Source organism: Alexandromys fortis, unplaced genomic scaffold (genome assembly GCF_014885135.2).
Source record: "Alexandromys fortis isolate MF-2015 unplaced genomic scaffold, M_Fortis_MF-2015_v1.1 scaffold_28, whole genome shotgun sequence".
Taxonomy (NCBI): domain Eukaryota; kingdom Metazoa; phylum Chordata; class Mammalia; order Rodentia; family Cricetidae; genus Alexandromys; species Alexandromys fortis.
Genome location: NW_026067901.1, coordinates 3885000 through 3899819, shown reverse-complemented (window position 1 = coordinate 3899819; position 14820 = coordinate 3885000). Strand labels below are relative to the sequence as shown.

The following is a 14820-nucleotide window of genomic DNA, read 5'->3' as shown; positions in this document are numbered from 1 at the left end:
AGAGAAACAGAGAGACTGTAAGGTTGTGTACTGCATGCGTTTGGAGGCTTGACGTCCACATTGAGTGTCCTTCTCCCAGCACTTGCCACCTTTGATTTTTGAGGCGGAGACTCTTACTGAGCCAGAAGCCCATCAGTTTTGCTAAGGCAGCTGGCCAGTGAGCTTCAGAAATCTGCTTATTTCTGCTATCTCCACCCCGGTGCTTATAACTACTGTAGTCTTTTTTCTTGGGTTCTGGGGATCTGAACTCAGGTCATTGTCCTTGCTTGCAGGTATGTGACCAACTGAGATATTAAGCAGGTACATTACCAACTGAACCATTTTCCCAGCCTACACCTTTCTTTATAGGCATAACTGAACAAAACTGATGAAAGAAGAAATGATCAGTATAGCTATACATTTACAAAGTCACTTGAATTCATTGTAAAACAAAACAAAACAAAACAAAAACTCCCCAAACTTAAAATCTCCGCAGGAAGTTTTCCTTGATAAGTGGGTCCATCTTGGGTTCTAAAGACTGTACCTTCCGTCCACCTCTAAAGAAAGAAGCCATCAAGACTTTAAACTTAAATTCATTTAGCGCTATTTAACACGGCTGCCAGACACAGTTCTCGGTGCTTTATGAGTCACGCTTGTCAAAAATGTGTCCTGGAAGGTCACAGTGAGATGAAGGAGAGCAACAAGAGTTCTTGGCTCTATGATATGCGCAAGACAGTATACTGGCAACTGTTTGTCCCCGTTGATGACAGACATTAGTTGGCAAATGAGAATATTCTTTATGATGTAAACTGAGTGCAGGCTCTCTCCTGGGGCTTCCCTCATTGTCTGCAGATTAGAGAGCACCTGTCAACCTGGCATTCCAGACAGTACTCCAAATGCTTCTCTTCCGTGACATCATTTTCTGTCACTCGGTTTCCACTTTACCTCTACATTTCAAATCTCAACATAAGATTTGCCCTTCCAATTTGTCTAATTTTTTTCTTTTTATACACTTTTATCATCTTGCATATTCCAGGGGCTTAATATCTTTTTTAAAAACAAACTTTCTTCTTAGATTTATTCTTTGGCAGTTTCATGCATGCATGTGCATAATCCATCCTGGCCACACTCACCCCCTTGCCTGTCTCCCATGTTTTTGAATACGGTCCATGGTTAGGTGAGCCTGGGAGGTGACAAGGACTGCCTTGTCTCGGCAGCGCCATTCTCACTGGTATCAGGGTTTCTAGCTGGAAATCAACACAGTCTTTGGCTATCTGGCCATCTGCGTGAAGGTGACTAGTGCAGACATATAACTTATCACAGTCAGTTGTGCAACATTTGAGAAATGGATCGACTTGTCATTGATCTGAGATGATGATTTTTGATTGCTGTTTCGTACAGGGTTGGTTGAAAAATTTCCAGCATTTGCTGAGGCATCGTTATCTTCTCTGTTCACAAGTTTTGGGCCCTCATGAGTCTTTAGTAATTCTTTCCGATATTGTTCATATGGGGGGAAAATATGTACAGTATATAAGCCTCTCGTAGGTGCTATCTTAATTCTTTCATTGCTTGGTCAGCGTATGAGGTAATTAAGGAATCTTATAATTGTGTGCCTTAAATGGTAATGGTGGTAAACTCATTCTTCTACGGAGTTGTGACTAATCCCGAAGCCTCTGTTTTCGGAACCACCTGCCTCCCGTCTCAACCTTGGCAGTTTCATCATTTCCCATCTTTGGCTCAGATCCTGTCGTGATCGAGGCCTGGCTGGAAAACAGACTGGCACCGAGCATCGTTATGAGCGCCTATACCATTCTAAAAATAAATGAAGTAAGTGTTTGTGCTTCTAACCATAGAAAAGCTATGACTCAGGCGGTGTGAGCATCTGGCAGGGGTGGGGCTCAGTGACACAGCAGGTATTAGGAGGCAGGGAAAAACTTTCCTGCCTGCATTTTTTCCTTTAGACATCCAGTATCTTGCCTTGCATGGGCAGACATTGAGTGGCTTGTTGACACTACCCCACTTAAAAAGTTAAGCTAGAAAAGCTAAGAAAATAGAATGTACCCTGCCCCTTGTTCTAGCCTCAGGTACTATATCTTATCTTTTTAAAACATATACCATGTACCTAGTATTTGAATTCTCAATACCTTAAATAATATGAAATTTCTGTAAAGGCAATGATTATTACCCCATTTTTTTTTCTTGGCAAAGAGAGAAAGATAAGAAAAGATGGTGGAAATGAGTGTTTAATGGCAAAGGGAGATGTTGTGAAATAAAGATTACAAGCCAGAGTTTAAAGGGCAGGAAATAGTCAGAGAGGAGGTTAGCAGGGACCTGCGTCAGAATTGCCACAGGAGACAGCACTTTGGAAAAGGGATGCTCAGTAGGCATGAGGGCCAGGAAGACAGAAGGGGCTTCAGACAGAGTAGTTGGATGTCCTAAAAGGATAATTAGAGGTAACAGTTTCCACCTAGAACTGCATCTCTCTTGAGTTCTCAGAGTGCTGCCCCAGAATTTAAATATCAAGAGAATCTCACTTTTCTAGGCTTAGTAGCTTAGCAAGGGATGTGCTGTCTTATTTATCAAGTGCTGTGCACACACAGGGATTATTTAGAAAGTTAATTATTTGTTTGAGAATCTAATCAGAAAGCTTTAGCATATGAGTTTATTTACATTTTACAAATATATCTGAAATTCTGTTATCTCTAATGTATGATATTGAAGAATCAAGTACTCCTAACACTCACATTCATGGCTCTAATAAAGCTCCCATTTAATAATTAATTTTGATACTGAAATTAATTAAAATTCATCAGCTATTCTTCTTCTGGCCATGGAAATTAGCCAGAAACTGCAGTTTACACTGAGGCAAGAAACCGTTTATGTTCATTTTATGACATTAAAAAAACATCATTAAGAGCACTTGCTGCTCTTCCAGAGGACCTGGGTTCAGGGTCCAACACTCCGTCAGGTGACTCCCAGGCTTCTGGAACTCCAATTCCAGAGGATCTGTTGCCCTCTCCTGACCTTGGTGGACATCTGCACACAGGTGGCATTAGTACGGATACAGAGATAAATATATAATATGGCACATACAATACATGTAATATAACACACACATATATACAGAAATAAACACATAATAAAAATAAGGCTTAAAGGAAAACCATGTTGTAGCTTGGTTGGCAGAGCGCTTGCGTAGGATGCAGGAGGCCCTGAGATTGGTCCCCACACTTGCATAAAACCAGACATAGTGGCACACACAGGTCTAACTCAGCACTGGGGAGGTCGAGGCAGGAGAATCAGAAGTTTAGGGTCATCCTTGTCTATCTAGGCCAGCTTGGGCTACAGGAAATCTTATCTCATAATGAAAATGCAGTCATGTTCCACTTCTGTTTAACTATTTTAAACGTCTCTTCTCTCTGTTCAGTTCCCACCAGTTTTCATTGTCTCATTCTTTGCAGTTAGGTTATTTTTAATCCTGCCTCCTGTTTTCATCCTGAGACTTAGATATTGCCTATTAGCAAATGGATGGAGCTAGAAAGCATCATATGGAGTGAGGTAAACCAGACCCAGAAAGACAGTTATCATATGTACTCACTCATAAGTGGTTTTTAAACATAATCAAAGAAAACCAGCCCACGAATCATAATCCCAGAGAATGTTGATAACAATGAGGACACTAAGAGAGACTTACATAGATCTAATCGACATGGGAAGTAGAAAAATGCAAGATTTCCTGAGCAAATTGGGAGCATGGGGATCATGGGAGAAGGTTGAAGGGGAGGGGAGAAGCATGGAGGGGAACAGAGAAAAATGTATAGCCCAATAAAATCAATAACAAATTTTTAAAAATTAAAAAGAAGATAATTGTCTATTAGTTTCCAAACTTGAGCTATTTAAGTTCTGTGGGTTTTTGTCCCCTTCACCCACACTCAAGCTGTAGAGCATATGTTTGCCTTTTCTTTCTCTCTTGACAACGCTTTGATCATTGGTCACACTAGCGAGTGAGTTGTGATAGTCTGTATGCCCGTCTTTGTCTGTCCTAGTTCTGATCTGACCTGGGCCATCATACTCCCTCTCACTGGCCTTGCTCAGTCTTGTTTTTGACTTTTCTTTGTTCAGTTCTCTGCTGTTCTTTTCTTTCCATACTTTCTCTTGCTCGGTAAATGGTGGGTGTTTCATCCTCCTTTTTCCATTTGGATCAGATGGACTTTCTGTTAACCTTTATTTTCTACATTTGTCTCTGTCTTTCTCTGTCTCTCTGTCTCTGTCTGTCTCTCTCTCTCTCTGTGTGTGTGTGTGTGTATGCTTTCCTGCACCCTCACACACATGCCCTGGCACCAGTGTGGAGGTGAGAGGACAACTTGCAGCTCTGGGGATTGATATCTGGTCACCAGGCTGGGCAGTCAGGGTCTGGCTCACTTGCCATCTCTCTGGCCCTGACGATGAACTCTTCTGCTTCAATTATATTGTAGAGGGGGCGAAGCTTTTTAGAAACATGGCTGCGCCCACTGTAGTGGGTATTAGTAGAAGAGTCTCGGTGTTCCTGAAGGCTGCGGGTTCTCTAGTAAGTCCCCAGGCCCCTGCTCATCCCGGGTTTCCCCTTAATTTGTTGCTTAAGAACACACAACATGTCACATCTTTCTCCGGTGTAAATTATTTCATATCACGTTGTCAAGGAACGGGCTAGAAGAATTTTTTGATGACCCAAAGAACTGGGGGGAAGAAAAGGTCAAATTTGTAGCTTCATGGACCTGCCAGCAGCTAAGGAACAAAAGTAATGAAGACTTACATAAACTTTGGTATGTCATTCTGAAGGAAAGAAACATGCTTCTAACTCTAGAGCAGGAGGCCAAGCGACAGAGATGCCAATGTCAAGTCCAGATCACTTAGAAAAGGTTGTTGATTCCATGGATGCCTTAGATAAAGCTGTCCAGGATAGGGAGGATGCTCTGCAGCTTCTTCATACCTGTCAGGAGAAAGCAAGACCTGGTGCCTGGAGAAGGGACATTTTCGGACAAATCATCTGGCACAAATTCAAGCAGTGGCCTATACATTGGTCCCTAAATAAAAGACACAATAGGAAATGGTTCTTCGCAATGCCCTATATGGATCGCTTTGTCAGACTGAGAATTGAGAAACAAGCCCACATTAAAGCAAGAAAGGAAAGTTTACAGAAAAAGAAAGAATTCTCCAGGCAAAGTTCCCTTACCTCTCTCAAAACCAGAAGTCAAGTACTGTCCAAAATGTGACCTAGAAGTCAAAGTCTGTCTGAGATGAAACCCAGAAGTTTGATTTCATTTTTGAAGCAGCCTGTATCCTGATGTGAATATGTCTTTAGCAGTTTATAAAGAAATGTTTTTGTTCAAATGATATCAATTCTTCTTGTGGAGAACATGGCATGTTAATTAACAACAACAAAAAAAAGAGGGGATGAAGCAAAAGAGAACAATCTTTTTTTTTTTTTTATAGAACATTAAATAGGAAGGTATTCTGGATATTTTACTTCGTCTTTTTTCAGAGGTACCATGTCAGGAGGTCTAATAAAACAGTGTTAAATCCTGTGGACAGCCTAACATAGTTTACTTTTCCAGTCTACGCTACTTCATTTTTCTGTGTTTAGTCTATACAGGCTCTTGGGGAGTTAGAATTGCATTTTGGTTTTCTTTTTTTATGTGATTTGATCTTCAGCTTAAATCCCTTGTGAGCTTAGGACCCAGTCGTTCACATCAGCTGAGTTAACTAAAACTATGATCCAATGATGTACTGGCTCCTTGGCCGGCAGAATCTGCACTCAGATTTCTCACCTGGGGAGGGCAGTGCTGCTATCAGATGGGACCCAGTGGGAAGGAGCTAGGCCAGGTGAGCAAATCCCTCTAGGGATGTTGGTGAGGAGAACACTTTCCCACTAATAAAAGTAGCCGTGGGTATTTGATATGGAGTTGCTGATGCAATAGGAGAGGCCCAGAGGGGCCTCCTAGTTAAAGAGAACCACATTGAATCTTCTTTGTATAAAACAAGGCAGCTTCAACAGTTTTGTGCATCAAGAAATAGACACAATCAGCCCTCGATGATGATGATGATGATTATTATTAAATAGTCTGCTTTTAAGAAATGAAAATATATAATAGCTTGAGGCCTTGAGATCTGCTTAAACTTTATGTGTGCATGAGTGTGTGTGTGTGTGTGTGTGTGTGTGTGTGTGTGTGTAGGTGAGTGTGTGGGTGTGTGGGTGTGGGTGATAGAGTTAGATAGTTGAAGCCAGCATATATAGGCAAGCTGGAGTCTGCAGAGGTGCTTCTGCTTGCACCTGTCCTAGCCCACATTGCTTAGGCCCCGGGCCACATTTGCCTGCTTCCTGAGTTTAGCCCGACTGGTTCGGCTTGATGTGTACGTTTTTCATTTCCATTAGAGTCATTCTGGACCATTTGCAATGGAATTTCTTTCTCAAATGTGTTTTTCACTTTTTTTTTTTTTATTTCCTACCTCAACTGTAACATTGGTTGGACTGATCTGCCTGCTGAAAGGTCAAACACTCCAATTTGTGGGCAGAGCCTAGGACACGAACATGCTCAACATTGTCCCCTGGGCTCACCAGTTCCCAGCGTGGCCTTTGCTGCAGTCTGCTGTGGTGTCTACCCCTTGGTCACTCTGTCAGAGTAAGGATCCAGGCCCCTGTGCCTGCCGGGTTAGCGTGATCTTCAGGTCACCCAGGGCAGGCCCCATTCCTAAGAAGCAAACACAAGGAGTTCTTCTGTTGACTACAGAAGTTCTTGGTGAGTGCAGGTTAAACAGGGAGAGGTGCCCCTCGCGTGGCTGGCTTCCTCACTTTGGCTCTGACGTTGAGAATTCGGACTCCTGATCATTCTGTTGTCCTCCCTTGTACTTTAAGGAGCCGGGGCTCCTTCCTGTAGATTTTATCATTGTATAATTTATGCACCGGCTCCGTTTACTCTAACCCAGATTTATCTAACCCAGGGAAATGCTAATTAGTTTCTGCTGCCTTGGCAGTGGCTACCCCCAACCTTTCAGGATTATCGTGAATAATTGAGAGCTCTGGCACACAGAGCCACGCTGCTACAGAAGCCCTGCTGGGCCTTGGGGAGGCTCACTTCACGGCCGCTCAAACTGCAGGTCCCATCTGGCTAGAACACCGTCACAGTTATTCCATGGGCCTTAGGAAAGAAACCTGTTTGCATCGGGTCACAGGATGTACCGTGTGTAAGAGTAAGATCGAAGCCCCGTTCAAATCACCAGCGTGTGTCTGTAGCATGTCCTGCGCTTCCTCATGTCGTCACGTTTTAGTGTGAAAGCCGTTTTCTCATCTATAAAATGAAGTACTAGGGCCTGTCCTCAGGTCTCCAAACTGAAGATCAGATACTTAGGCTTGAGTTCAGGCTCCCATAAATTATAAATTTGCAAACTTCACCTTATTTTAAAAATTATTTATGTGTGTGCACCTGTGTGCATGTGTGTGTTGTGTGCACGCATGCACGCGCCACGGTCCGTATGTAGAGTTCAGTGGATAATTTGTGGGAATCCATTCTCTTCTACTATGTAGGTCCCAGGGATTGAACTCACGTTTTCTGGTTTGGCAGCAAACACCTTTCCATACTGGTCTATCCTGTTGGTTCCAATCAGTATGTCTTTTTAAAAATTAATTTTCCTAACTTCTTGAATAACGTTGTATTACTTGAATGCTATGGTATAAACCTCTGTCATAGGATTAGAGAACTCGAATAACTTTTGTTTGTCAGTAACTTGAAATTTTATGTTTTGTTTTGCATGCGCAGAAAGGAAACCAGCTTGCCTCCTATCTGGAATCTAGTTTCAAAGCTATTTTTTGGGATGTGGGGTTTGCAGATATTTAGGGGTTATAAGGAATTGTAAGTGTTGCTCCTCTGGGAGCAGTCTGCATGCTCCGACACAAAGACTTTTCTCAGCATCACTTAGCGTGGTGCCCCGAGTCTGGGTGCAGGATCCCTGAAGATTTGTCCGCAGACTCAGACACAGTGCTGCACTTTGGCAAAGCGATTGCATTTCCCTGCTCTCTCCAACGCGGCTTGTAAAAGAAGCAAGACTTTCTTCTGAACTTGCTCTCGCACCAGAAAAATCAAGTCAGTACTTTCAGGACCTCATATCTGAATAAGATAGCTACCCTTGCACGCCTTTAATCCCAGCATTCGGAGGCGGAGGCAGAGGCAGGCAGATCTCTGAGTTTAAGGCCAGCTTGGTCTACAGCATGATTTCTAGGACAGCCAGGGCTACACAGAAAAGCCCTGTCTCAAAAACAAAATGATAGCTACTCTTCTCAGTTTTAATAATTCTTTTGTATCAACGAGCAACCTCTTTTGTTGTGCATTTGTACACCTTTTGTGTCTATGATTCAGAAAACTCTAGCTGTGTAAGCGGTTCAGTGGAGAAGTGTAAGATCCTTAATGTGAGGAAAAGCTTGCTAAACCCACTCTTTAATGCTTGTTTGTTTTATTATACACATGCCATTTACTGTTCACCTTCTGTCGGAGAGCTTGCAGGTTTTGCTCTGTTACACTTTCCCCTGATGTATTTTATGCTAGACAATGTCAATATGACAGCTGTAATTAAACAGGGCCAGGATTTATCTTATAGGCTGTTATTCAATTAAAAGACTATAGAGGTGAAGAGGGGTTGTTTTCATCTGCTTTGCGTACAGGAAACATCACGTGCTTGCCCTGCCTTGCAGGCGGGGAAAGTCTGTTTACATTTCTGCAGGCATGTTTTATGTGATCTAAGAAATACAGGCTGGATGTCTGCTTAGCGGTCAGGTGTTAGCTTTGGTGTTGAGTGACATGGGTCGACTCTGCAGGTGTGCACTGTTGGGGGGATGTCGTCAGGCATGGCTCCCGCCTGCTGCTGAGCAGCTGGGACATGCAAGTGTGAAGCGGGAGGCAGAATCACACTAAGGAATCGGAAAAGCTTTGCTGTTAATTTTACACCGATTGCATGCAGAAATGTAAATATTTTAGACATGTCGGATTAAATAAAATATCAGTTTCAGTTAAAAATTTAATCTATGGTTATTATTATTTTTTTCATTTTCTAATTTAAGTTGGTTGTTATGAAATTTAAATTACATGTTTGCATAGCCCCTTCCACTAATAATCATATGCCTGATTTTTACTGAAGAGGCCTTCACTTTCTGGAAACATTAATTGTTAATGTATGACATTAAAATTTCCTTTAGAGCTACTTCAAAGGTTTGTTCCTCTCTAAGAGGTTTCATGATAAAAAGTCAGTTTTAAGTTCAGGGTGTACGTGAAGGAGGCACTCTTCCTAGCGATGAGCGCCGTCTTGTGGACTGTGCTGGTATAGCAGCTTGTTTTCTTTCTCTGCTGTTAAGACCTGGACTGCACAGTAGATGTTTGTGGGTGGGGTGGGGAGGACAGAGAAGGAAACCCCAAGAGCACCGCAGAGCCGGCCTCTTCTTTGTGGTATTGTTCCCTTTAACTGTCTCATTCTGACTCTGGGATGTATCTCCTCTTGTGGAGATAGTAAAATGCCAAATTTTCTTTGATTTTTGTTTGTTTGTTTGTTTCTTTCAAAATAAGAGTTCCATACTTCTTTTTCTATGAGAAACTCAGGGGTTTAAAAATTATTAATACGTACAAGTAAGTTTCCTTCGAATGAGAATGAGTTACATAAAGACATCCCATTATGTTTTGTTGAGGATTGGTTTTTAGAGCTAGTTATTGTGGTATATGAATGTTCGAGCTGGGGATGTTGAGACAGGAGGATTTCTACAAGCGCAGGTTCAGCCTGAACTGCTGAGTGGGACCCTGTTTCAACAGAAACACCAGAAAACAGAAGGACCGGAGTCTTTTGGGAGGCATGTTTTCTAAGGGGAGAGATGGCCGAAGGGTCACGGGTTCCTTGTTTCTAACCGTTTTCTTAGATACACGTTGTAATTGCTCAATTCATATGTCTTCACCACCCCATCTCCTATTCAGAACCTGTCAAAATACCTAGGATTACTGAGATCTTGATGACAACAGTTAAATTATCAGGATTTGGGTTATTTCAGCCCAAATCAGTAAAACCATTACGTTATGATCGTGAGCCAACCTGCTAGCCGGTCCCCACAGTCTTTGGCGCCTTCCCACGTGGAGGCCAGAACAGCTGTGGCCGCTCATACGAATGGATGGGTTGCATGTCTTTCAGTGTGAACAACCTGTTTTCCCATTCTATGCTACCTTCTCTGAGCCCCCCAGACTGTGAGGAAGCATTCTGATTGTGAAAATAGAACACGAATATCAGTGTCTGTTGAAAGCCTGGAGAAATGAAGGCGCTAGTTAGCCTGCACTGCCCTCAGGGAGGATGCAGTTCCCAAGGCAGGCCATTAGTGCTTTCCCAAGTGGGAAAGAGCAGAAATAACCCTTTCATTCTTAGGAAAGCATTGTCTACTGCTTAATAATTAAAGTATACTCATAAGCTTCTCCAGTGTGACAAACAACAGTGTGTTTATATTACATACACTGCTCTTATTGTTGATTAGATAATGAATTCCTTGACAACGTGGAAAAGATCATCCATTCTTTCTCCGATTCATCATTTATATTTACAGTACTGGTTTTCGCTAATGATTGTTCAGTTCTTGTTAGCGTTTTCAGAAATCTGTTTTTCCGTAGCTGCCAGCAGGGGCTTTCGTGATGGGTGCCTTGATCCACTCCCCTGGTCAGAGGGTGACAGCTGTCGTTGGCTGGGGTAGGGAAGTATCCCTGGGTGGGATATTGCAGACTGTCTGCACCATCTCCCATGGTGTCCGTCCATTCCTGCTGCTTTTGTTTTCCCAGTTTGGAAGCAAAGCATTGAACTGGAAAACTCCCCACAGATTAGCAGCAAGCACAGTCCTCTGAGAGGATGAGACACGTGGTCTCTTTTGACACAAACAGTCAGCCTTGTGTGTGTGACCTCGTAGAGGCAGGCCCTGCGAGCATAGAGATCAAGACTTGTCAACACAAGAGCTTCAAGGACCGCAAACTTTGCGTCTGTCCTCACTGGTCGCTTGAGCCCATAGAGATCTAAAGCCCTCGTCTGCCTCAGTGAGGGGCTAAGTGGCTGCTCCTGCTGTCATTTTCCAACCCAGGAAGCAGCATGGTTGCTTGGGCTGCTAATCTCCAATAGTTCAGAGGTTTGTTAGGAGGGAATGCTATCTGGCATCTTGCAAGGAGCTAGTCCCCAGAGAGCAATGGTTACTGTGAATTAGTGATGCGGAAGCCCCTCCCTCTGACGCTGCTGCTTCCTGCAGTGTGTCCAAGACTGATTAAACAAATCGTTGCAGGTTGTTGAAATAACATCATGAAAAATTAAATGGCTGTAGGACAGCTTAGGGGCAATTATAGGGCTCTGCATAGCAGGTTCTTTGAAAAGGTTCAGCTACGCGTTTGGCGTGCTTTGTGGTATGCCTTTCAGGTCTTGCAAACATGGGATCTCAGAGCAGGCCCCCTCCTGCGGTGATGGACACCCCAACGGGAATCAGCTCACTGCTGAGGCCCTAAGGCAGAATGTTCCACTCACCTGTTTAGGATCAGACTGATGGCTAGGTAGCTCCAAACCTCAGGAAAAGCTGGGGCTACTCATGGCCATAGTGGAGACAGGGTGTGAAGCCAAGGATAGCCCTGGGACTGCTGGAGCTGAGCTCTCCTCATGGGCAGACATTCTTTTGGCTGTCCCCTGAGGACCAAGGTTTCCAACTCAGCGCCAGGCTGCTTGTATCTCTCTCAAGCAAAGGGTAGTGTCTATTGGGGCGGGTCTACGAGAAAGTGATGTAAGAGCCCAAAGGTGGAAAAGAGACGTACACATATTGGTTCTGCCTCTTACTGGATGTGGTGCCTTGGGATATTTTTTTTCTCTGAACGTTGTCAGTTTCACACCTATAAAAGAGACCCCAAACCTGCACTATGGTGCTATGTTGAAGACTGTATAAAACATTAATTGTAAAAGGTTCCTCACTACACCCGCCATACTGTCACTGCCCGGGAACTAGGAAGTCCCTATTCGGTATTTGATGTCATACAAAGACTAGTGCCTTCTACCATTGCTTGATAATTTGTTCTGAGACATGGTCTCATGTGGTCCAAGCCGGCCTGGAACTGGTTGTATGCCTGAGGATGATATCTGCTTTCGGATCCTCTTGCCTCCGTCTCTAGAGTGCTGGGATTCTGGTGTGTGCCACCCTCCCTGGCTTCCACAGGGCTGGGGCTTGAACTCGGGACTTTTTGTGTGTTAGGAAAGCACGCTTCCAACTGAGCTCTATCTCCAGGACGTATTTCACAATGTTTTGATTGTTTCAGTGCTGAGGTTCAAAGCTAGGGCCTCATGTATGCCAAGCAGTGTCCCTGAGCCACAGCATCTGATATACCTGCCCAGGACTCATGTTAAGGCTCTATACCACTGGAGTGAATGAATGCATGCCTGTGATGAAGAACACAGTGTTAAGTTCATGGCCCATTGATAGAAACCCACCAATAGCACTGAAGCCCTGGCTGTGTGCACATTATCGTAGCTAATCATTGTAAAAGTATAATGGCGTGTGTACAATTTAGTAAGGAAGAAACTGAGGAGCAAAGACATGAAGCCGCTCATGGTCATGTCATGTATGGGGGGTTTGTTTGATATCAGAGCGTATGTGAAGAAGGACGCTTAAAAGAAATCCCACACTAGCTCAGAATTGAGAATAATAGAGGGTTATTTATTTAGGGGTAGACTCACAATTCAGAATCCTCTGCCGGAACAGAGAACAGCAACCGAATCCGTCAGCCGGAAAAGAAGCTTTACATAGGCTTAAATAGTATAAGAGGCCCCGCCCAAATGGGCGGGTAACTTAAAGGTTACTGAAGGTAGTGATGGGGAAGCTCAACCAATCACATCTGGTTAGGGTGTGACTGCCTGCAGCCCAGGTAGAAAAAACGGGGGTAGGTAGGCTTGTGCTCTCTCTACGCCGTGCTTGACAGACCATTTTGGACTTCGGACCTCCCACTCTTGTAGAATGAGTTCCCCCTTTCAATTATTAAATTATATCTGTTGTTCTTGAGCTGGCCTGGTTATTTATCGTACCTACCGGATACGGATACGGCAACATGTACATGGTAGGAATTCCTACAGCATGTACGCTTTCCACTTTCTCACACTGCATGTGTCTTTTCAGAAAGAGCTTTATTTTCACATGTATACATGTGTGTGGTATGCATGTAGTCTTTGTTTGTATCCTCATATGTGTGTAGGCCCAAGATTGACACTGGGGGTTTATGGTGGTTTGAAAGAAAATGGCCCCCAAAGGGAGTGGCACTGTTAGGAGGTGTGACCTTGTTGAAGGAAGTACGTCACTACAGGGGTGGGCTTTGAGGTTTCCTGTGCTCAAGCTACTCCCAGTGTCACAGACCACTTCCTGTTGCCTACAAGATTGTTCTACTCTCAGTTACTTCCCCAGCACCATGTCTGCCTGCATGCCGCTATGTCCCACCATGGTGATAATGGACTGAACCTCTGAACTGTAAGTGAGCCACCCCAATGAAATGCTTTCCCTTATAAGAGTTTCTGCGGTCACGTTATCTCTTCACAGCCATAGAAATAGATTGGTGGTCTTTACCCTTTGCTCTTTCTTTATCTAATTCACTGAGGCTCGGTCAGTTAATTGAGCCCTCAAGTGAAGTCAGAGCTTGCCCATGGCTCGTCAGCTAGCCAGCTTGTTCTGTGGATCCATATGCCCCTCTGGCTTTGCCTTCTGAGGGAGATTAAGGGCACTTGCTACACTTGCTTTCATGTAGAGCTTGGATATCCGAACTCACAATCTTATGCTTGCATGGCAAGTCCTTTCCCTGCTGAGTCACCTCTCCAGCCCTCAAGGAGAGAATGTTGAGAGAAGACTAGAATAGTCACTTTAAGACACACACTGTCTTTTTAGAGCAAGGGGTGGTTCTTTGATCTTTCTTGTAGGCTGATTTCTAGTTAATTTTCTCCTTGCTGTGATGAAACAGCTAGCAAAAGCAGTTTGAGGAAGGGAAGACCCGCTCACACTCTAGAAGGGACACAGTCCATCACGGGTGGAAGATTTGGCAGGCTACAGGAGTGGGAGGCAGCTGGCCATATTTGGTGTGCAATCAAAAAGCAGAGGGAAGTAGGAAGTGGGGTTAAGCTGTCCAACCTGAAGGCTTACCCCCAGTAGTGATTCACTTTTTCTAGTGAGGACTCACAGTCCCCCCAAACAGTACCAGAGCAGAGGACTAAGTATTCAAACACATGAGTCTAGAGCAGTGGTTCTCAACCTTCCTAATGCTGTGACTCTTTAATACAATTCCTTATGTTGTACTGAGCCCCAACCATAAAATTATTTTGGTTGGTACTTCATAGCTGTAATTTTGTAATTTTGTAATGTTATAAAATCTGATATGCAGATGGTCTTAGGCAACCCCTGAGAGACAGTCATTTGACCCTCATGGGGGTCATGAGCCCCAGGTTGAGAAACACTATTTTGAGAAGAATAAGAAATTTAGTAGAGTAGTCATTGGGAAAAAAAAAAGAAAGAAAAGCAGGGTGAAGTGGGGGAGTGGTTTGGGAGGTCCAAATGATTGTTTATAAATGTTTGTTTACATTTAAAGGGGGATATGATATAAAGAAGAATACTTTGCATTGGTGTGGATCTTGGTTTATTGATACAAACTTAAGGCCAGTTTTGTTATATGTATATTTCTGCTCTTGATTAAGGTATTCTGTTTGTGCAGTTCATTTAAAAATGTAATGTAATGTTAAGAAATATAGGTTAATAGAGCGTCATCTATAATAGCCAAGCTTTTAGTCATGTTAGTT

The 14820-nt window shown here is 43.5% G+C and overlaps 1 protein-coding gene and 1 pseudogene across 1 annotated transcript in view; both read left to right on the top strand.

Annotated features, from left to right (window-relative positions):
- Tmem117 (transmembrane protein 117) overlaps nt 1-14820 on the top strand; it is a 437541-nt gene that overhangs the window by 20448 nt on the left and 402273 nt on the right. The window lies entirely within an intron of this gene.
- On the top strand, nt 4478-5236 carry LOC126492835 (39S ribosomal protein L47, mitochondrial-like; annotated as a pseudogene).